Source organism: Euprymna scolopes, chromosome 24 (genome assembly GCF_053919585.1).
Source record: "Euprymna scolopes isolate OS-2025 chromosome 24, ASM5391958v1, whole genome shotgun sequence".
NCBI lineage: Eukaryota > Metazoa > Mollusca > Cephalopoda > Sepiida > Sepiolidae > Euprymna > Euprymna scolopes.
Genome location: NC_136505.1, coordinates 47,811,246 through 47,836,603, shown reverse-complemented (window position 1 = coordinate 47,836,603; position 25,358 = coordinate 47,811,246). Strand labels below are relative to the sequence as shown.

The 25,358-nt window shown below is 35.6% G+C and overlaps 1 long non-coding RNA gene across 1 annotated transcript in view; it reads right to left on the bottom strand.

Annotated features, from left to right (window-relative positions):
- LOC145246463 (uncharacterized) overlaps positions 1-25,358 on the bottom strand; it is a 492,984-nt gene that overhangs the window by 185,761 nt on the left and 281,865 nt on the right. The window contains exon 2 of the long non-coding RNA XR_013863124.1: positions 13,134-13,168. This is a non-coding gene — a long non-coding RNA (uncharacterized LOC145246463). The remainder of the gene's footprint in view (positions 1-13,133; positions 13,169-25,358) is intronic.

Genomic DNA, 25,358 nt, shown 5'->3' with positions numbered 1-25,358 from the left:
TCTTCCGTTTACCTGCTTTCCAGTTGACTACAATATGCCCGTCTTCAAGTCCAATGCAAACAAGTTCTTAATGAGCTGTTCCCTTAAGTACTAAAATTTACAAAATTTACACTTCTAACGATTACTCTGATATTGCCTTTTTGATCACTGTACACACTTTAAACCTTATCCTCGAGTGGCTTCTGAGCTTTGATATGTGGCGCTTCCTTCGTCAAAAAAAAAACTATTAAAATAGTTGTACTACAGTTTGTAGCGTGGTGGTTTCTAGATAACCGGGTAATAATTTTATCAATCATAAGAGCTGAAATTTTGTTGTATTGATAAATAGAAACAGTAGTTATGGTAAGCACGTCTTATTTTTTAGAGCGATAAAACATAAGGATTAGGTGAAAACGACAAAGAAAGTAAGGATAGTTGCCATGCAAACCTTAGGATTGTTTTTAAGGCAATAATAAGATTTGAATGTCTATAACTAATCTGTCAAATAATGTGGTTTTTCTTTCAAATGTTTGTTGATATAAAATTGGAACTTCAAGTACCGTTCCCTAAATTCATTTGCAATTTCTGTCATTTTTATGGTACCTCTCCGTTAAATTGATGTCTTACTTCTATTTTATTTTTTTACTTATGTTCACCCTTATAAGCATATCGCCATTTGGGCGTAAGGGGATACTATTGGGGCCATGTATAGCAAAGATTAATAAGGTATTTGCTGTTTATGGTACATTTAAACTTCTGCATATGATTAAAGCTTAGGAGGCAGGTAGCAGGAAGGGAATTCCAAACTAGCTGTTCGAGAGAAGAAACTATTAGAATAGAAAACTTTCTGATATTTAGGGACAACAACAGTGAAAGGGCGATATCTTGCTAAGCGGGTTTGTCGGGGATATGTACGTCGAGGGGTTACAGAGGGGTTACGAGGGGAAACAAGTTCACCAGAACACATTTCATTAAAATATTTGTAAAACAGGCACAGTGATGCTACGTTGCGACGATGAGACAGGGGCGGGAGCTTAGTTGATAAAGTGGGACCGATTAGATTGACAACTTTTTTTGGACTTTATCTAAGAGGGAGAGACTATGAGGTAATGTCGAAATATTTGAACGAAACCGACAAGATTAATGATTGTTTTTTTTTTTAAATAGGACAACAAAATTATACGCATTATTTGAATTATTTAGACTTATCTTAGATTCTCATCCTAAGTACTATTTTCTCAGAATTTCAGTTGATGTAACGTCCAACCTCCTCTATGTGTATTTTGTGAACTCAGAAATCTGCAGGAAATTACAAAAGGAAACTGTATTTAATCAACGTTTTGCTCTGTCAGCCATGACTCGATAAAAAGGTCTAAGTCATTCGTAACTGTATTTGAATTATCGTCCACACTAATGATTGAACTTTACACCAGCAGAAAAGTGTAACATAAATTTAAATCTTACCAAGTTCTTTATCACGTACGTCACAAGACCCCGTGGCGTTGTTCATAAAGTTCTCGGAAAAATTCAGTTGTGAAGAAAATTAAGAGAGTACCTAAGCTGTGCACCGAGGAGAAATTTTGACAAAAAACATGACTCTGCAAGAATAATAAAATAATTAGAAATGTGCAAAATTTCACTTGAATAAAAGTTATAAATCTGACACAGGTGCCCGTGGGAAGTAGCAACCCACTTGACTTGTCCAAAATAAGGTAGGTAAAACTATTATCGTGGCCATTGTCGACAATAGCTTACACATTTTTAATTAAAGTCAAGTCAATCCAGTGATACAATTAACACCCGCCTCTGGCAGTACAGATATGTTTTTATATTTCCATAAAACAGTGTATTTTCATTTTGTCTACACATCGTAAAAATACAACAATCATACCGTATGAGATTTATATTCGATCAAAATGCTATATAACAATATATTATATGAAAGATATACGGTGTGGAATGATAAAATTGTCGCCATAGCAAATACGAGATAATTCATTTTCAGTTTGATAAAAACCGGTGTTCTCTTTTGTTGTAGACCATCTACTAGTTAGTCAATTGTGTACAAATTCACAAAAGCGCTAGGAGCTTTTATCATGTTTAAAAGTGACACAATGTTGAACGAGCAAGGTTGGAGTTGCGTCGCATTAAAAGTCATGCTCTCTACAGATTAAAGTCATGACAACAGGACCATTGCCAGCACCCTACTCTCAAAATGCAAATCAGGACGGTTCAACGTATAAGGATACAACTCAACGAAGTTTCTTGCCATGATTATGGTCTTTGGTGTGGTTTTAAGTGAGGGCCACATAATTTTACTTCACATCTTTGAAGTCGGCCTAAAAGTCAACACCAAAGCGTTTTCTGGATGTGCTGAAGAGTGTGGTCATCTTCGGATCTATCAGGTCGCCGCTGGCTGAACCTGAGTGTAACAAGAGGAGTCACCGCCATCCAACAAATCCAAAGAGAGCCTGGTTTGGATTCAGAATATGTGCTACGACTTTGTACCTTTCTCTTACTGGCTGCTCTTTTCCCTCACACAATACCAAAACTAGCCTGATCGCTGAGCTTTCGCTGACGTTTGTGGAAAATACATGCTCCCAGTTCCAAACCTGTACGACAGCAATGATTGAGGCTGAAGGCGGCTTTCTTGAATATATGTCATCTCGACTACATAATCAAGGTACGTGGATTGATGTTTTAAATAAAAGTGTTAAACTAAAACTGTAGTATTGGTTTATTTAGGGCGACATTTTTATCGTTCCACCCTGTAATGTAAATGGCCGTTTTATTTAAGTTAGCAATTGGGAAACTACGCCATGAAAACTTACGCTTCGATATATAAGGGATAAAGATTACTTTTCAAAAGAAACCATAGCAAAGGTCGGCTAATCGTATTTACAAGCAGGACAATCGGCTTTGGTTTTCCGTAGCTTTGTCTTATTGTTTGGTTTTCCGATGAAAATGAGGAAATAAGAGAAAAAAATAGTTGAAAATAAATTAATTCTCTGTGTTTGGTTTGGAAATAAACGAAACGAAAACGAATAGCCGTTTCTGGAATATGATTGAATGAATTGGATATAAAATAAAAAAAAAATGGGATGAAATTCTTTGTAACATCTGGGCTGATTATCTTTAGACGTGAAATGCCATCTTGCTCCATATAAAGTCTAAAGATATGGAAAGTGCATACATTTTAGAAAATAGAAACAGAGATAAAAGTCAAAGAGCGACAGAGAAATAGAAATGAGAGACAAAAATACTAGAAATAGTGCATACGTGAAGGATATTTTAGATCTTCAGTTCCTATAGTATACAAAGTAAAGTTAATCTTTTTTTTTATTCTTTGTCATCGATATCTTTCTTTTTAAAAATCAATATTTAAACCTGGTTCATCATATTTTCTCGTACATGATTGTGCAAAGTTTGCACGTACCGATTCATGTATATGCCATTATACGCCAGTGTTGTCGTCGTGTACCATGGATTCCGCTTGGCTGTGAATTCAAATCTACGTAAGCAAAAACATTAGAGGGGGAATTTACTTTCGAACGCGTTTGACGCAGAAAAATAGTCATACAGATAGAAGGATAGCTTGTATAGCTACACCGTGCACGCTGCCCTCCATTGACAACAGTGTTTTTGACACGTCTCACTTGATTGAAGTATGGCTAGATAAAGAGGAATAACATCTTCGCCCAGTAATAATGTAGTTTCGCGATTTCTGTTTTGGATCTCCTCTGACATTTAAATGGTTCAGTCGAGCATGTTGTTAATCCCTGTACAGTGGCCCTTGCTAATGACCGATATACGTGGCGAAACAGCAAGGTACTGGAGGAACTTACCACTACAATAAGTAACCACATGAAGCTCGAAGCAGTTAACATAAGCCGCAAGATTTTGCTGAGGGGGGAAATCGTATCAAAAGGTATCACTGGACCATTGTTAGTGCATAGCCAAAATATTCTTGGAATCGATGATGATTGGATAGTCGCCACGGATTGCTCTAGCTGGCAAAGTAAATATCCAAAAATTATAAAATGAATGGGTCAACAGCCAAACATTGTTCTCTCGTCAAGAACAAGGAAAAGACTCAAGTTGATGTAATTGACAGTAAATTATGAGAGCCGCGTAGAAAAACAACATTAGTACAAGAGAGAGAAAAAAGAGAGATGACCCGTGAAGGTAACATTACAATCCTTCGAGCTGTTTAGATTGGAGCAAGATGTTTAATTTCAGGCTATTTATATCAACTTTTAGGACAGCTTGGAATTAAAGAATCACAGCTAGTAAACGCTTCATAGAGGTAACTAAACAATGTGCAATGTGGCTCTGGATTAAAAGGAATACCGCATGACTGGTAACAAGTGTCCACAGTCTCTTATCTCTGCGATTACATTTATTTATTCGTTTATTTAATGATTTTCTATATTTTTCTTTGTTTTTTTATTTAATATATTTATACTTGTTTTATTTATTTTCATTTATTTCCTTTCTTTTTTTCTCTTTTCTGCTTTTTCATTATTTTCGATATGAGCGCACCTTAACGAATTAGTTAGACGCATCCATTTGAAATTTAAACGTCATGTTCGAAAAGACCTTGCTCGTTACAGAAAACGCTGAATCATTTAATATTTTTCAATTGTATTTAGCAGTTCATTCAAATGCAATTAAAAAATTAAGCCTTCCATCAGCGAGTATGACAGATACATAAACAAACCGTAACAAGGAAAAGACTCATCTTGGTTTAATTTACACTACCTTATGAGAGTCGGGTATAAAACAACAGCAATACAAGTAAGAGAAACATGAAAATCTAAAAAGAGAGCTGATCCCTAAAGGTTACGTTACAATCTAGATGGAAAAAGATACCGTATGATATGGTAGCAAGTGTGTTCAGTGTAGTTATTCCTGTGAGTAGATTTATCTATTTCTTTAATATATTTTAATTATATATATATATATATATATATATATATATATATACATATATATATATATAAATGTTAAATATATATATTTGTTTATTTATATAGTTAAAAATGTTATTACCATTGCTTGTTATTATTATTATTATTATTATTATTATTATTATTATTATTATTATTATTATTATTATTCTCTTCAATATAAGCGCGTCTTTACAAATATGTGAGACGTTGTATTTGAACATTGAGACACATCCACAAAGCCGTTGCTCGTAACAGGAATCGCTTAATTATTAAAGTTTTTTTTTTCATTATATTGTGCAGTTTATTCGAATGGAATTCAGATAATTGGACCTCACATTAGTGAGAAGGGCCGATACGCAAACAAGCCGCAGAGAGGAAGGATTTGAAACGGTGCGCATTCTCTTCTGATGACACAATATTATCTGTAAGATGAAATACACCCCCAAAACATTACTATATAAAAGCTTTCCAGCAAATAAACTAAGAAATGCAATGAAATACCCCGAATACACCATTCAATATAAGTAAAACACTAAAACAAGACGCGTTTGTTTTTCTCTCGACAGCCGACATTTACTTTATCCGAAATGGATTACTACACACGTGAAACAGCTGATAAACATCATTATATGCAGGCCTATAAGATAAGCTGTTTTTTTTTTTTCAAAACAAAACATCTGTTGTTCGCTTTGCTTCTGCTACTGTTCTGGTAGTAATTTTTATCCTGAAAATCTATTCATAAGAAATTCTAAATAATTTAGCCTGCACATCATCAAATTGAAGATCTTAATGCTTAAGTTTCAATTTCTGGTTATGGTTTTCGCGTTATTTGTTAGCAATTTATTATTAAGTATAAATATGATGTTTTCCATGTTTTACATTTCTAAAGAAAATTAAAATTTCGTTTGCGAAAAAATCTTAATGAGTGACATACAGACGTAATTTCTATTGTAGTACGAACGACCTATTATGTTTTTATTTTTTTTATATTACTCAGGAATCACCACTTATCAAAGTCCGGAGGCCACTCAAGCATAAGTGTTAATGGGTATACATTAGTCATTGTGTTTATAGAGCAGTAAACATAAGTAGTGAGAATTTTTAAATTGGATTACAAAGGGGGACGTGGCATCACGAACTTGTTTACATTGGACTTGGAGACAATCAGATGGTAGTCGGCTGGAAAGCAGCCAATAGGAAGAGAGTTCCCCAGACGTGCCGTTCTAACAATGAAGCTTGTTCAGTGAATCTACATTTAGGTTTAGGCACAGATAAAGAGTGTGGGGAATTATTGATAGTAATTTTGGTTAGACGAGTATTTTTCGTGAAAGTTTGGCGAGGGGGGGCATAGATTGAAGTTCAGCTGAGCTCTTGCCAGGAAAATAACGATAAAGCAGAGACAGACTCGTAACCTCTCTCCGGTTTGAAAGTGATTGCAGGAAAGAGAAAAGGCCATCCCTCATAAGCTACGAAGTCTATTTTGAACTATGTCAAGACAGGATAAGCTGTTTCTAGCAGCTCCTTCCCAGATGTGGCAACAGTACTCCATTCTTGGACGTATCTAGTTTTTATATAGGTAGAGAATTGCATAAGGAGTGAGATATCTACTGGAGCGGTAGAAGGATCCCACCATTTTTCAGCGACCTTGCCAATAGATTTGATGTACCTGTTCCATTTCAGGTGCAGAGTAAAGGTTAAGCACAGAAGCTTATCAAAAAACGAAGCCTCCCCAAGGCGCGAGCCATTCATTTCAACCGATGCCTGATTGGCATCAGAGCATAGATGGTGTAGAGATAGAAGCTTGGTTTTAGATGCATTAAAAGTAACCAGCCACCTTTTTCCCCAGTGTACCGCATGCCCATCATTAGAAGGGAGAGAATAAGAGAGAAGTTGGTCGTTTAAGGTCTTTTATGTGCTACCATAGAGCCTAGTGTCGTCAGCATAAGTGTCTACAAATGATGTAAGGATGTGAATTAGAAGACCATTAATGTAGATCAGAAAGAAAGTTGGGCCCAGGATGGACCCCTGAGGGACTCCAGCATTAATACTGAGAGCTTCTGATTTCTGCCCATCAATCTCTACTCTTATGAACCTATCAGAGAGAAATGATTTAATAATTGAGAAGACATTTCCAGCTATACCATAGCTGGAGATCTTGTGAAGTAGACCTTTATGCCATACCATATCAAAGCCTTTGATATGTCAAGAGAAATTACCCTGTCGAAAGATTCGCTAATCCGATGAGATATAACTTTAAGCCCGTCTGCTGTAGTTCTAGCAGAACGGGGACCATATTGCACGTCTCTAAGAAGGTTGTTTTTGCTGAGATAGCTGACTAATTCTCTATTTAACACAGTCTCCAGCAGCTTACTCATGATGCACAATGGACATATTAGTCTGTACTGGGAGAGAGATAAGCGATCAACTGAATTCTTAAATACAGGACATACTGATGAAATTTTCCAAGGTGTTGGGAAGCATTTCTCCTTAAGACAACGCTTAAATAACTTTGTATGTATGGGAGCTAGTTTTGGTTGAACCTTTTTGAGCACTATAATTGGAATACCGTCAGGGCCAGTTGCTTTACTGGAATCAAGGTTTTTGATTAGCTTGGCAAGATCACGTACAGATATTTGTAAGTCGCATAGCGTGTTTTCTGATACACGAGGATATGCTGGGGTTGGCGGCCTTGGTCATAAAGGGCAGAATTAGCTGCAAAGATCTTGACAAAGAGTTTCGCTTTGTCTGATGCTGACGAGACTACTTCAGACGGAAATAAACCATAACATAACCACCGATTGATACATTTAGAACGTGCCTTGTAAAAAATTAATCTTATAACAAGGAATACTCTTTATATTTTCTAGCACTGAGATTCAAATGTGTGTTATTTTTTCGTCAGGTTTATGAATTACTAGCCTGGCTACGTGGCGTTAGCCGGGCCTCAATAACAAGAAATAGATTTTAAAATGTGTATTTTTTTAGATTAAAACATCTATCTCTCTTCCTCTCTGTATTCGTCCCTATTCCCCCCTTACCTGATTTTCATGGTTTAACAACCGTCTACTTTTACCCTGTTAAACCCTTTCCTTTCAGGTATTTTAGTGTGCTTAATATATTTATGCTACTATATTAGAAAAAATTATATATATATATATATATATATATATATTTACATATATATGTGTGTGTGTGTGTGTATGTGTGTGTATTTTAACGATGTAATATGTTGACAAAAATTCATATTATTTTAAGGTAAAGCAATATAAAACTCACATTTATGGTTGGCCTCTTTTCAAACTTTCAAAATAACACTCGAGTAGCTACAACCACTATATACGATTTCCCCCATTCTGTATATGTGCCTAAATCTAAACGAGGATTCCTTGAACAGCGCTTCTTTCTCAGAACTGCCAAACTATCGAATACTGTTGCGCTGGGTTGTCTTCCCGATTGAATGCACCATATTAGCCTTTAAATCCAATGTAAAACAGTTCTTGAGCTGTACTCATAAATAATCGAATTCTACTCGATTTATACCATTAACGATTACTACACTACAGGATTACATTCATTAATCCTCATCCTGGAGTGGTCCTCAGACCTTAATAAATGGTTACTTTCAAGTAAAGAAAAGTATAAAACACCGTTGGTTTTACTTTCAGCAAATTCATAACTCTTGCTTCATTTATTATGACCGTTAATCCTTACATTCTATGAACGATGTTTATGATAAGAAGGGGGGATTCCTGTTTTCTGAGTTGGAATCTATATAACTAACACATATCGTTGGTAAGCTTTTGACCTTGAAGTGATATCATTTCAGCTTCTTATATTAAGTGGCTACACACATGGTTTGATGCGACGCTTGTAAAAAAAAAATAATTTATTTACCAGAGCATTTAGTTTTAAATCTTACATTTATTATTTTCAGACAACATCGAGTAGAAACACCATAATGATTTCTTCACCTCCAGAACTTTCCGTTTACCCTTTTTTCAAATTATTTGAAAATTAATGATATTGATAAAACGATAGTTTAAGGATGTTTAATATATATTGCTTAGCAAATGTAATTTTACAGTAATTTATCCCAGTGGGTTAATATAATCTATAAGACATCTACGTAAGTAATCCCAGTGGGTCAATACAATCTATAAGACATCTACGTAAGTACTCCCAGTGGGTCAATATAATCTATAAGACATCTAAGTAAGTAATCCCAGTGGGTCAATATAATCTATAAGACATCTAAGTAAGTATCCCAGTAAGTATATATAATCTATAAGACATCTAAGTAAGTATCCCAGTGGGTCAATATAATCTATAAGATATCTAAGTCACTATCCCAGTGGGTCAATATAATCTATAAAACATTTAAGTAAGTATCCCAGTGGGTCAATATAATCTATAAGACATCTAAGTAAGTATCCCAGTGAGTCAATATAATCTATAAGACATCTAAGTAAGTACTCCCAGTGGGCCAATACAATCTATGACATCTAAGTAAGTACTCCCAGTGGGTCAATACAATCTATAAGACATCTAAGTAAGCATCCCAGTGAGTCAATATAATCTATAAGACATCTAAGTAAGTACTCCCAGTGGGTCAATATAATCTATAAGACATCTAAGTAAGTACTCCCAGTGAGTCAATATAATCTATAAGACATCTAAGTAAGTACTCCCAGTGGGTCAATATAATCTATAAGACATCTAAGTATCTGACGCTTTTCATCCACCCTTGAATATTTTCTATACAATTCAGTAAAACCTATCTATTATAATTTGTCGGCTAGGAAATAAGGTACACGTCATTCCTTCCCAACAAGTTGCTACGGTCCCATACAATCCAAACATAAGACTACAACATAGTATATTCCACTTTTTTTCGATGCCTCCGGTCAGTCTCCAAAGACAAAGGATTACCCCTATAGGGGCAGCTGCACGTGTAATTGTGAGGCATGGGTTGCGCAATCTATAACCACAAATCTCCTTAATCGGCATATTTTTAGTCCAGTGACAAGGAGAAGTCCAGGGGCCTGCAAACAATGCCGAGATAAGCAGAGGCACGTGCAGCACCGGGAAGTCCCAAATGGTCACCCATTTAGTATTGACCACGTTCAACGTTGCTTAACTTCGGTGATCTAGTGGGAACCGGTGTGTCAACGTGATTATGCCGCACAATATTGCACTATAACAAAGGATAATAAAATAAAATAAAATACATATACGATAATATTGCAGCAAAGCTTCAAATAATCACACCCGGACAACGCCTATTTCTTTTTCATCAGTGAATACAAATAAACTTGTACAATCTGTAGACATAAAAGTTAACATCCGAATTTGGATAAAGGCCAATTCAATTTAAAATCTGTTATCGATATTTGGAAAAGCCCTTTAATACTCTAATTATATTAAACCAACAATCTCTGGTCTTGAGCCAGACTATGTAAATATCTTCACCTTTATAAGTGTAAGCATTTCCGTACGAAATCTAAGTTGGCCAACAGACAATTTTACTTTCTGATCTGACGGAAACCTTATAACTTGAACACATAGAAAGAATTTTGTTCGTTCGGTAAGCAATAAGGTTTTGTTTTCTTAGCACAAATGTTGGAGTAGCGTTGAGGTAAACAAACAAAAAAAAACAATTTCTTTCCAACGCGCCTTGTTCGCAAACAGAACAAAACAAAATAATCCAGATGTGTAACAGAGTGACCTCCCCTGTGAAAAAAAAAATAGAATTGGAAAATAGCAAAAAGCATAATTATAGTAGTTGTTTGCTAGGGCGCTCCTTCATTACAACTAATCATTCCAAAAACAGTGGATTTCGATTTTTACCACTTCAACTAATGTGACAATAATCAACATCGCATCAATCTTTCTGCACATATCTTTGCTTAATGTGACGAATCAGATCTAATCGAAGCGTCGTATAAGAAACAGCAAACAAAAACGGTGTATAAAGGTGCTTCTTTTCATCCAGTCGTCTAGATAGGGGTTCTCCTGCCAGCGGTTGCAATCAGACATCCAGCATGAATATTTTGCTCCTGAGATCTCTGCTGGACCGAGTAGAATGTTCACGCCCACGACGGAAACTGCAGTAACAAGCAATTGAACAATAGTTGTCATCATAGTTACTTACGTCACAGCAACTGCAGTGGCTCGTCTGCCACCAGCAATCCTACAGTAGCTCAATCCTGTCATCATTATCATGACGATCATAATCGTCGTCCTCGTAGTGGAAGTAATACTTGTCATCAACTGCTACAGCTTGTGTTCCTAACAGTAAAAATATCTATAACAGCTTTGCCAAAAAAGAAACAGCTACAAGACAGACATAACAATACAGATTCTGAAGTTTTAACATGAGTATTAGGCCTTCGTATTATGTTGATTACTACTGGTCTTGTCGCGAGTGCAATTTTTACAACGTTTCACTTGATGTAACCTCCGACCTTCTTTAAGTCTATCTTTTCGAACTAAGGGATGTTTCTATCGAACTACAAATTTGGGCGGACTTTCGAACAAAACCATTTATTTATTTCATAGGTGTAGCATGCTCTCGTTCCGTAGCGCAGTGGCTAGAGAAGTTGGAAAAATCAATTTTAAAAGTTATATTCTCTTGAATGTTGGGGGTTCAATTCTCAGTGTGGGCGTCCGAAACATACAATTGCGAATTACTTAGGACGTCTGTGCAGCCATGGCTGACGTAACGAGAGCATGCTATCTCTGTGCAATAAATAGTGTTCCGTTCGAAATTCCGTTCAAGTTCCCAAGTTCAACAGAAACATTTTCGAGTGCGACAAGAAACACTTGAAGATGGTCGGAGTTTACATGGGACAAAACGTCGTGACACCCCGAGGAGAACAGTAGTCCGAAGAACTCAAATAATACGATTTTTTTTATATACACGAATGAAAAATTAGCTAGGATAATACTTTTATCACGGCACTTATTAAATGTTCCAGGCATCAGTGGCCCTGTCGGTGGGGCATTAGAATACACCGACTGTCCGTCCCCCCTGCAGAGAGTAAAAGTTCCTCAATGGGGGGCCTGGATATGACCTTAAACTATATCCAGTGGTGAGGCCCCGGCTTGTGGGATTTGGGGAGTGTGGAGCCACCCTTTAATTACCATTGCTCCCAGGTCCACTCTGACCTGGAGTAGTAGTACCTGTTAGGGTCCCAACTATGGGTTAAATAGAAACAGATGTGAAAACAAAAATGTACTCTATTAAAAAAACATTTCTTCAAAATCTTTGGATTCGGCATTAAATAAGCCGGAAAGGGTTGATATGCCGTAAAATAAAAACAACCAACCAACCAACCAGGCATCAGTATAATCAGCTCTTAGTCTATTCATTCATCATTGTGGTGGAGCCAGTTTCAAGGTAGACGTATAAGAGTTCTGCACTTAACAGATATCTGATACAAATCCCAATGGGTTTGGGAAAGTTTCAAGCGGATGTGGATGTTGGTAAGATATAAAGCTTTGTGAATCTCACAACTTTTATTGTTTTTTTTTTAATTATCTATACACACATTTCAATAAATAGTTTGTATATGGTAAAAGTACAGAAAAGTTCACAATGGAGACTTCGTAAAAGAGAAAATTAAAAAAACTCAATAAAAATACCAAAATAAGTAGAATGATATCCGTGAAAAACATGTACACTCTTAACCTGTGAAAGAAGAAGATAGGCTCTCTCTACCGTACTAGAAAGTTATTTATGCTTGAAAGAATTGCACCATTCGCCCATATCTGGAGTATTGTTGTCACATTTAGGTCGGTGCATCTGCTACTAGTCTCTCCCTCCTTGACAGGGTTCAAAAGAGAGTCTCCAACCAGATAGGTGCTGAACTCATTCATCTAACCTTCAACCGCTATCCCATCGACGAAATGCTGCATCCAATTTTGTTCTAGATATATCCGTTTGATGCAGAGTGTAAGACCTGGCAGTTATTTTACAGGAGTTGAATCTGAACGCGTTTTTGATGTAAATGTTTTATTGAAAGAGAGAGGAGATGAGAGCTCAGTCGAGCAGCTACCATAAAATAATGATAGCGCAAACAAGCTAGTAACTTCATTCATCTAAGAAAAGAAATGTAGACAAAGGAAAGGATAATCTCGAAAGTGATTAATAATTATGCTATGTGTTCGATGAAACAGAAAACAAAAAGATGTATTACTTACTTTTGCTGGAGATTCGGTCTTTATTGATGTAAATCCTAAAAAGAAAGCAGAGAAAATGATTAATATTTACAATTTCATTTATCGAATAGAATAACTGTATTTTTATTACATGTGTCATTACAAACGGCATATTGCCATTGAAACGAAATAAGATATTGAGATAGAGGCCAGATTTATAGGAGACAAGAAGTTAAGTAGTGATATCATAGTCTGCATTGCATTTGCATTTCTCCATATCTAAATATGGGGTTGGTAAAACAAGGGGCGAGGAGCAAATTCCCTAAAACAGGCGATGTAAGGAAAAAAAGATAATAGAATAAGACAGTTTCCAGCATCTAGATATATTTACAAAGAAGCGGGCGAATTTTTCTGCTACTCTGGCGGGGAGGGGGTCGAAGTAATTACCTTATATGCAGTAAGTTCGTCAAGGCACATTCCGTGGGAACACTTGTAAAACAAGCACACGCATGCAAAACTACGACGATGCGACAAGGGTATGCGCTAAACAGACAGTAAGGAACCTATTTGATTATAATGTTTTACACTATGTTTAGAGAGCGATTGAGTGATGGACAGATAGAGAAGCATATATACATATGTATATAGTGCAAAACTTTGTTGAAATTCAAAGACTTACATATTTTTTTATAACTTTCGTTTATTTCATCCTGGATTTGTTCATTACAGCCGTTTCGTTAATGGGATGGCAATTTTATGATTTTATGTGTCCATAAAAATTTCCTGTCCTCAACAACTCGTCAGATGTTGTTTCCATTTGATGTTACCAAAAAAAGGTTGATTTTATACATGATAACCCTGGTGTTTGGGGAAAAAGAAATTCCATCCCCACGTTGCTATATGTCAGCCATCTTGGGTGTCATGCTAAAATCTATATATATATATATATATATATATATATATATATATATATATATATATATATATACTTCATTTACTCACATAAAATTAATATACGAAAGTATAGATTTATGCGTAAACTTTAAGTATTTACTTCAAAAGTGCTCAATACGTAGGTAGAGCTAGTTAGTAATTTATAAAATATACATGGCGATTGAGATACACTGAATATTCGGCGTTTCATCCACTCTAGGATTCCTCGGGCTTATGCGCGAATTCTGTGGTTGTTTATCTTTTTTATATGGTTATCTTCTATTGAGGATTTAGTTAGCCAATCAGCTTTCTCATAGAAGGGGACCATATAAAAACGATAAACAACCATGCAATTCGCACATAAGCCTGAGGAATCCTAGAGTGGATGAAACGCCGAATATTCAGTGTAGCTTAATCACACTATATATTTTATAGATTACTATATATATATGTATATATATATATATGTGTGTGTGTGTGTGTGTGTGTGTGTGTGCGTATATTATAATGAAGTGACATTCCTGTCTGTCTGTTCATAATTAAATTATTATGTACAAAAGGTACACTATGTCATAAACTACTTTACATAAAGAGAACGGTTTCGCGGTAAGAGAGTGACTTATATACATTTAAATAAAAGCATGATTTCTTTACATACAATTTATTCAAAAGAAATCGACATTCAATGAGTAATTAATTTGCATATTACATTTATTTTTTGTAAGTAGGCCGATTTTATCAATTGCCTGTAGTAATAGAATTATTTGAATTGTTTAAGTTAACATTATTATTTAAAGCTGGTTTGATTACTTTTAATTTTATCTAAATTGAAATTAAGTTAATTTTAATATTAATTGTTGATAAGATTTGCACTTAAAACCAAACGTAAGATTATTTATTTACGCTATGAGAGTTATTCCCCCTTTAAGCTATGAGAGATAAATTTCGAAACTGATACAGTTGATAGCAAAGTTAGGAGATATGTTCGTCGATTTTTAGGTGGCGACAGTGATGTGAGTGACAGCGGTCTTAAGGCTTATCTATTGAAAAGAGACTAGCAAAAGAGCATTGAGAATGATGGTGACTATGTAGAAAAATTGTCTCCCATTTTCATGGTTTCACTCCCGTCTTCGTAAATCTTCAAGGTTTATTTTTCCATATTCATTCCTTTGCTGGCTGTTACCCTCATCTTCATAAATGTTGTATTGCCGGTTTCGGATAACTCATCCTTTGACTTTGAAGTGATTAATCGCGACGAGATAGGAATGCCAAGTCTTGTATTCTAACCCCAGTAATTACTTCCGTCCATAGATTCTGTCTCACCACGTTTTGGTCAACTAATCCTCTGGCCTGCTTGGGTAGGATTGAAACTTCTATCTCCAGTCAATGCTCAGTTGGAACGGTAGAGACTCAACTCCTCTATCTACTCCGCCCTAGACCCCGAAGTTTATTTTTTAGTTAAAAAAGATGCCTTGATTTCGGAACAACCTTCGTATCAGTATAAAATAGAATACATTTCAATAAGATATTTGGGCATAAACACATTTTTATTCCATTTTCTAATATTCATTTATTTATTTTCTATTAAAGCCACTACATATCAAGGCCATAAGCAACTGGATACTGCTAATAAAACAGGTATGCTTGTCATATTGAAAAACTAGGAACACTTCGGTAGCACTTAAATTGCTTAAATACATGAACTGCGTTTGGAAGATCCACGAAAAAGGAGTGTTTACATTGGATTTGCAGAGGCCCATGGTGTAATCAGCAGGGAAGGCATCTCGCGAAAATGTGTACCACGTGGCGGAAACCGTCGCAAATGTCTATGTAAAGTCGCGCTTAATTGAAAACATTGAGATAGAAAGGGACATTTTTTTGTTATAATAATCGACATCATCACATGACAGATCGATTCACGTTTGATTAACAAAGTTAAACGGCGTGGAGTGTTGCCATTATCAGATGGGTAACCATTTTGTAATATTAGTTGCTGAATGTGTTCAGTTAATTTGCTATGTATAATATCTCAGCTATATAACGCCCTCCACTTGCACAGTTCTTAAGCCCTCCCCCCTGAATAATTTGTAACACTCCTTAGTCTCCCTGTCCTAATCTGGAAGGTTACCATACATGGGGGTAGATACAGGTCCCTAGATAAATTGCGTTGGTGAACGTTATATATCTAGGAGAAGAATGATGTTTTAAAAATAAAACCAGGAAGATAGAACACGTTGGACCTATAGAGCAATCTTCTAGTGATGGTGTCATGGATTAAAAATCCACTCCTTATTTGTCATGAGTCAGCACGGAAGTAGTAAAGCTCAGAAAACGTACATGAGAATACTCATACGATGAACCAATCCCATCTAAACAGAGATAATAAAATATAAAAGGTAATTCTAATTGTAGAATGTTCAATTAAGAGGAACTAAAGACTGGAGCTCAATCGATCACATTCTACAGTAATAGCGATAGATAAGAGAGAGGGGGAGGTAGAGGAAGAGAAAGAGATCTATATAAGAGCCAGGTACGTCCAAGGATAGGTTACTGTTGCCACATCTGGGCAGGAGCTGCTAGAAAGGACTTGGCCTGCCTTGATAGAGTTCAAAATAGACTTCGTAGCCTCGTAGGAGATGTCCTTTTCTCTTCCTTGCAACCTCTATCTCACAGAAGAGATGTTGCGAGTCTGTCTCTGATGTATCGTTATTTTCATGGAAAGTGTTCGACTGAGCTTCAATCTATGGTCCCCCCTCGCCAAACTTTCACAAGAAACACTCGTCTAGCTGTAAACACTATCAATAATTCCCCCCACTCTTTATCTGTGCCTAAACCTAAACGTAGATTCCATGAACAAAGCTTCTTTCTTAGAACTGCACGCCTGTGGAATTGTCTTCCGTTTTCCTGCTTTCCGGCTGACTACAATATGGCTGTCTTCAAGTCTAACGTAAATAAGTTCTTGATGAGCCGTTCCATATAAGTTATCAAATTTACCAAATTTTCATTACTAATGATTACTATATTGTCCAATTTCTACTGTACACTCTTTAACCCTTATCATTGAGTGGCCTCTTGGCCTTGATAATGTGGTGACGCCTATGTAAAAAAAAGTAACGTCTCTCGCATGAAAAAAGGCTTTTACTGAAGAGAAAACGTGATTTTCTAGTTGGTTTTGTAGTTGATTTTATACTATGTCAAGGTATAACCTTACACAAGTTCACACATGTAGACCCAACATTTTGTATGCTGAGGATGTCGAAAGGAACATAGGACAAGTAATAACTTGACTCTTTTATTTTCTAACAAGAACATTAATTTCCTCATTCTCCGGTCACGCGTGACAACATATTCCTGGCAAAAGAGCAATAATGTTAAAAAAACAACAAAAAAAACCGGAGAGATAGCACTTGTTGATAGAGCAATCTTCTAGTGATGGTTTCCCAAATTAAACAGCCACTCCTTATTTATCATGAGTCGGCACGGAAGTAGTAAAGCTCAGAAAACGGGCATGAGAATGCTCATAGGAGTAGACAATCTGATCTAAACGGAAATAATAAAATAGAAATAATAAAAAAAGGTAATTCTAGTTGCATTAATGAAATGTTTAATGAAGAGGAACCAAAAGACTGGAGTTCAATCGACCACATTCTGTAGTAATAGCGGTAGATAAGGAAGAGAACAATAAAGTAGTTACATCTCTCGTGTGAGAAAGGCTTGCATTGAAGACAAAATGTGATTTTGTAGTTAGTTTTGTAGTTGATTCTGTACTATTTCAACGCATAACCTTACACAAATTCACACGGGTAGACCATACACATTGTATGCAGAGAACGTCACAAGGAACATAGGATAAGTATTAATTCGACCTCATTTATTATGTAACCAAAACATTTATTTACTCATTCTCCGGCCACGCGTGACTTCTCGTTACGGCTGTGACGTTTTTCACGCGATCGTCCTGTTTATAGTCTTTCCTTTTCTGTGCCGATGACGCCATTTCGCGTGCATTTGCATACGCGCGTCCGTGCTCTGTTACAAAGTAAGAAGAGGATGCACTCCAAAGATAATGCAGCAAATCTAACTGGGCTGATAAATTAGTTTAACGGCCGCTTTTTTAAAACACGTATAGATTAGTAGATATAATGTAAAAACATTCTGCAACTTTAAAATGCATAGCTCACTAAAAGAAATAAACTGAATGATTACAAACATTTATTTTGTTCATTATTGAAATTCTGTTACCATTCTAGCATTACTATTAATCATTCAACCATGTTGCCTTTCTTGGAATTTTCTGAAAGAAAGAAATTTCCTAAGATTTCAGTATATTCGATGCTATTCTGATGTAGGTTGGGAAGGTGCTTTACCCTCTGGTATTTTACATAATCGCAAAATATCTTTATTTTTGTCTTCTGCTCCGTTGTTCTTCATTTTCTTCTAATTATTATTTTCCGAATTCCATTACCGCTTAATAGCACAAGAGAAACAAGTCAATATTCATCTTGATCAGTAATCTGATCGACTGTTATTTATCTAGCTGATTTTAGTATTGTTTCGTTTTTGGAACCGATTCCACAACATATTCCTGGCAGGAGGAATAGTAACACATGCCAAAATCAATCATGGGGATGTCGGTATCGATTAAAATACCAACATAAACGTTTACATTCGTGACTTATATGTATACATTTAAATATATCTATGACTTTATATATATATATATATATATATATATATATATATATATATATATACATATATATACACTAGCAGGAAGGCCCGACTTTGTTCAGGAACTGAATAAGGATCGACACGTTTCCCACCTTTTCGTATTCTATTGTTATCGAAAGCCAATAACACATTACCCGTAAGTACTTCCTTTAAACTCCTCGGCCTAACGTTTACAGGGAACATGAACTGGAATAGATACATTGAGAGCATTGTCAAGATTGCTGCGAAGAAGGTGGGCTCTCTCTACCGTGCTAGAAAGCTAGTTACGCCTGAAAGTATCATGTACCTCTGTAAGGCCACAATTCGCCCATGTATGGAGTATTGTTGTCATATTAAGGCTGGTGCATCTGCTACTTGTCTCTCGCTCCTTGACAGGGTTCACAAGAGAGTCGCCAACCTGATAGGTCCTGAACTGTTATCTAAGCTTCACCTCTGTCTCATCGACGAAATGTTGCATCCCTCTGTCGGTTCTACAAGTACTTTAATGGTGAATGCTTTAACGAACTACAAGAACTTGTAACCCTCGACGTGAATAACGGCGACAAACCTGACAAGCAGCTAAATCTCACCCCTTCACAGTAGAGATTCCTAGGTGTACGAAAGCCTTTTACTCCAATAGTTCCTTCCCCAGAACTGATAAACTTTGGAACTCCCTTCGGGGATTCTGTTTTCCCAACTGTACTGTCATGCAGAAGTTCAAGTGTGATGTGAACAAACATCTTGCTAATAATCTCCCTTCATAATATTCCTGCAACTTATGTCTGCGATAGTAGCCTCCTACTTAAAAGTGGCACTGTGCCTTGTTTGAAGTGAAAATTGAATAATAAAAAAATTCAGCAATGGATAATCTGCTCTAGTCATATGAAACTATGTTTGTCTAAATAAAAGATGCTATAATTTAGTCTAATTGTTATTCATTTAGATTCATCTTATAAACCTTGCATATTTATGAGATCACCACCAATAAACAAAACATAAACACACTCTACTACACACACACACGCATATATATATATATATATATATATATATATTTATATATATATATGTATATATATGTTTGTGAGAGAGAGTAATAGAGAAGACTATAAAAAGATAGCTTTCTTAGCTGATCATTATCTAACGTTATACACACGGTCTTTAACAATTGTTTCGTTATGAATTTATCTTTAGAATTTTTAAATTTACGAATATGTATGTGAGCCAGCGACCACACACACTTGTCTCCCACTCCATAAAATTGTAAAACCTTACGCCACTAAAGCCATTGCGTGGGCTTTATACGCGTATGACATGGGGACCGTAGATGAATGTCGTGTTTCCTAGAAACTTATTACGTGAGGAATCCAGCTCCAAACCTTCAATATGCGGGGAGCACCATAGCAGGGTTTTTACAACAATTTATTTAGAACACTCTGAATTTACTTCAATATTAGTTCACCTACAACGTAAACAGGTGAGCCATCCATTTGTGAAATAAAATGAAGAAAAAAAGATGAGTGGATCGTTTAGTTAAACCAGAATATATAATCCCTTTCGAATATGATTTAACGATAAGCACTGTAAAAATTATTTAGATGAATAACTTGTTTTTTATCAGAAAGTCGTTTCTCGGTCATACAGCGTGGAACGATAAAAGTGTCGCCCTAAAAAAACAAGGTTACAGCTTTATTTTAAAACTTTTACTAAAAAGAATTCATTCCGATAACGTGATTATGTAGTAGAGCAAAAATGATATCCATTAAATGTAGCTGCCTTCAGCCTCAATCACCGCCTCGATACAGGGCCTGAAATCGGAGCATGCCTTTTCCGTAAGCGCTGGCTAGAGCTCGACGAATACTCGGTTGATGGCGGCGACCAGACTGGCTTTGATGTTATGGGAGATCATGTTGGTGATTTTCTCGACGTCTGATCAAACAAAGTAGTCCAACGGGTTCGGGTCAGGGGATGAAGGACGCCAGTGAGAGAAGGGTTCAAAGTCTTATACCTAGCCCGGTTATCTTTGATAGAACGCCTAGGTATTTTAGACTTGTGGACGGACACTGTCCTGCTGCAAGACCTACGGTCTTCCAGCGGCCACTTAATTGCACCAGGGGATCACTGCACTCTTCAGCACATCCAGGTACATTTTGGCGTTGACTTTCAAGCCGATTTCGAAGATGTGAAGTGGCATGATGTGGCCCACACTTGAAACCACACCATAGACGATAACTGTGACCGGAAACTTGGTTTTCATTACCATGCGCACGGTCCTCAAGCGTTGAACCGTCAGGATTTTAATTTAGAGAATGCTATCAATGGTTCTGTTGTCATAACTTAGATCAATAGAGGGCATGAGTTTTACAACGGCGCATCTTTGATTTCGCTCGCCAAACATTGCATTGAACTCTAAGACATGATAGAAGGTCCCAATCGCTTTTGGGATCACAACTGACGAACTTGCAGATGGGCTGTAACAAACAAAATGATGACCGGTTTTCATCGAACGGAAATTAAATTATTTTTAAGGTGACAATATTATCGTTCCACCCTGTATAATTTAGAATTCACGCATGATCAGCTATTTCCAGCTGTGCTCTAAATCATCAACTCTATAATAAAGGGCAATGTATATTTTTTTGTCTATAAATAAATACAGACCTGTTTGATTTCTGCCGGGCTTTAAAAACTATATGAAAAAACTGATGTTTAAAAATCTAATTATATATCACGCTGAACAAGTAGTGTAATAAGAAGGTAGAACGCGCGTGTGAATGCCATACTACTCTCGATTGCTATTTCAGGTTTGTTTATATAATAATTTAGGATATTCACCTGTAAACTGCAATGTAATTAGGGGTTTATTAAGTGACGGAAATATCGTCCTCTGCCGCTAACCTTTATAGATAAAGATAGCCCTTGAAGTTAATTTATAATCAACAAACAATTATTTTATTACTTAAGAGTTGTATTTTAGTGTAAATCAATAGTATTTTGTTTGTATTGTTTCAGTTACTCGGACAATTATTCTCATATTGAGTGTTATAACACAACGTTTCGGTCGTTGAAACCTACGAGCTTCCTCGCCAGTGAAATTTATGTTGTTTCTAACTGGCTCTGCATTGCAAAAATTCGGACCGTGAGTTTGAGGGCGTGCCCGTAAATTATATATATAAAAAAGCCCAATCTTCACTAATATTGACAACGTAGATATTCGGTTGAATTGACCTTCTTTTTATGATTTACAAACGCACAGTCCGAATTCTCGCAATGCAGAGCTAACCCCTTTTTTACTTAGTTGAGCAAAAACATAAATTTCACACGCGAGAAATGTCGTAGGTTTCAACGATTGAAACGCTGTGCCAATAAGACCCAAGATGGTAACAATTGTCCACGGAACCGAAACAATACAAATATTCATATGTCATATAAAAAAATAAGAATTGCATCAATAGTGTTTTGTTTCTTCCGGCTAGGTGCATATCCGTGACAAATACCTCTTTCTGCCAGGTAACATTTTCGTTACACATGGTTCGATATGCAACAAATCCACAACGTATCACAAAAAGTTAGCAAGTAAAATCATGCTTTTTTTTAGGATCTCAGGTGAAATAAGTTGGAGTGCAGTTAAGGAAGTAAAAAGCGAAAACAATTCAAACAGCCGGCGCCGCCTAAAATTAATTCGATAAAATACTTAAATCTATGATATGTCACGTTGTATGCTATTTTATTTGAGGTACTCAGATCAGAAAATAAAATATAGATGCAAAATTACCATTGTAAACTTATGATTGTATATTAATATTAATGCGAACACTAGCGAAACATAATGTATTGTGTCTTACTTAGACGAAGGAGGCATACGTGTATTCGAATATAGTAAGTGATTAAGATATTCCAGATTTAAAAAAAGCGTTATAAATGATACATTTATCAAAATAAACGCAGATAAATAATTGAGTAGTGTTGTAAGTTACATTTGCGTTGATTACCTATTATTTTAGGGTTGTGTTAACATCATAGTTTATTACCAAGGAAACCCAATTAAATGAGTGAGCATGAAAGTGTATGTACACATCCTTACGTAATCACATAATCAAAATAAATCGCCTTTGCTATACGACGTGTATGTTACTGACGCGTGATCTTTGAGAGGCTTCTGTTTGACATTTTGATTTATATCGTTGTTAATAATAGCAAATATCGATTGACAGAGATTCATTTATTTTTAAAATGTCTTCCTTCGTTTTTACTCATCTGCATTTAGTTAACTTTGAAATAGTTTTCAAATGTATGAATAAATGAAATCACTATTCGATTTTATTACTTTATGCAAAATAAAATTCTTGTAAAACGTTTCGAAGTGATTTTGTTTTGCTAAAGTCCGTCTTAGTTTGAATTCCAGACTTGATATTGGAAAGCGATTTTTCAATTATGAATATTTCAAACAAGACAATCTTTATATCGTACACAAGTATAGAACGTGAAGTACACACACACACGCGCGCACACACACACCCACACACACGCACACACACACGTACACACACACGTATATATATATATATATATATATATATACATATCATACATACATATATGTGTGTGGTATCGAGTGTGAGTTACCTATTATGAATATTTTTCTTACCAATTTTTTTTTCCATTTAAAAAACTAAAACAATTTTGAAACACTTTTCTGAGAAATATATATATTTTCCCTGATTTGTTGTTTATTGGGCTTTCGCTTATTAAAGAAACCCGTGTAAGATGTATTTCTTAAAATATGAATAAAATAATTTAACTGAGAATCAAATACATTTTCTCATTTTGTAAAATTAACTAGCGATGTGTATATATATATATATATATATATATATATATATATATATATATATATATATATATATGTGTGTGTGTGTGCATGTTTGGTTTCAATTCTATTTTTATTACATCCTGGTTAGAGAATAGTCATCCCGCAATTTTACATAATATCCGAATTGGAAGACGCAGAGAAAAAATAATAGATGAAAACAGAATGAGAAAGACTATTGAACAAGATGGAGACACGTTGTCAGAAATAATACGATGATACAGGACCACTGATTGGTCTTGACCATAATGAGACCAGGTCGATGATTGGCCACTAAGGGCCTCCCCGCCTGACCCACTTTTTCTTCAGCGGGAAAATTAAAAAAAAAACAGGATAACGATTTTCCCTGGTGGGAACTGTCGAGAAGGAAAAAAGGAAGACACCGGACTAATGGCTCTGGTAGTCGTAATTCACGACTGGATTGACAGAAACATCTAAGTCTCCCAGGGTCTAAATATGAACTATACCAAATTAATCTCAACAAGGGATTAAGGACTACTCGGCCCGTGCCAGCAAAATAAGACGACCCGACTAATTTTGCAACAGATCTACTAAATTCAACAACGGCCATCGGTAAGTTTCTGTTCATTGCCTTATTTCTGACATCGGGCCCCCTTCAGGCTATGAGAGATATTTCTCACAGCGTAGGTTGTGATAGAAGGTACATAAATGTGTTGAATGTGAGTTTAAGAATCGCATTGGAGATGCAGAGACAAATAGAAATACAAATAGACGAAAACTAAAAATTGAGAAGATAGGCTGTAGAAGTGACTATAGTACTTATTAAGTTGTATCTTGAGAAAATAAAGACAACGATATAGGAAAAGAATAGTAATTAAAGAAGAATATATATATATATATATATATATATATATATATATATATATATATAGAGAGAGAGAGAGAGAGAGAGAGAGAGATAACACGTAAGTAGACATCCGATATCGGATAAAATTTTAACGTCCCACATAAAAATTGCACAGAGTAAAGGTGACAAACGTGTAATCTTCTAACGCGAATCAAACAGAATTTCTGTTTCGGAGAAGCAATATGTGATCCGGCCATGTCCATTATGGCGTCGGTCTATCTACCTATATCTAATAAAGCAGTAAAAAGGTTACTTCCGTTAAAAAAAAGTACGAGGCAAGCATAAAATAATATTTAAGTATGCCGATCAAAATCTTGTGTAGATTTCTATTCAAATTATCACACAGGAAGAATAAGCCATAAATATACATACATAAACGTATCACTCAAAAAAACAACAAAAAAACAAAAAACAAAAAAGGCTTTTTAAAAATGGAACACACGTACAAACTTTTTTGTTAATTTTTCTATTAGTTTGTTTAAGCTGGAGATGCAGCTTCCTACCGGCTGCCAAACGTTCACCTGCTTATTAAGTAATTCCAACCGAGAGGTCTGTTTTCTGACTGTCCATTTAAGTGCAATTGTTTGAAGTTTTATTGCACTTGTTTACCAAGGTATATTTGGCAGGTAGTTTTTGAATTTTATTTAATGAGTCATGTTGCTCTTATAATTACTGGAATAATAAAGATCTTCTTAAAGTTTCAGTTTTTTTTTCATTTAATACATAATACCTTGGTTTTTCGTAATCTTTTCCCTTTCAAATTTATTTAACCCAACGTTCAAGAAAACGTTGCTAAGCAACATGATTTTTTGTTTAATGAGAAAATTTCATTACTTTGTTTCAATTCGGCAATTAATTGAATTATATATATATATATATATATATA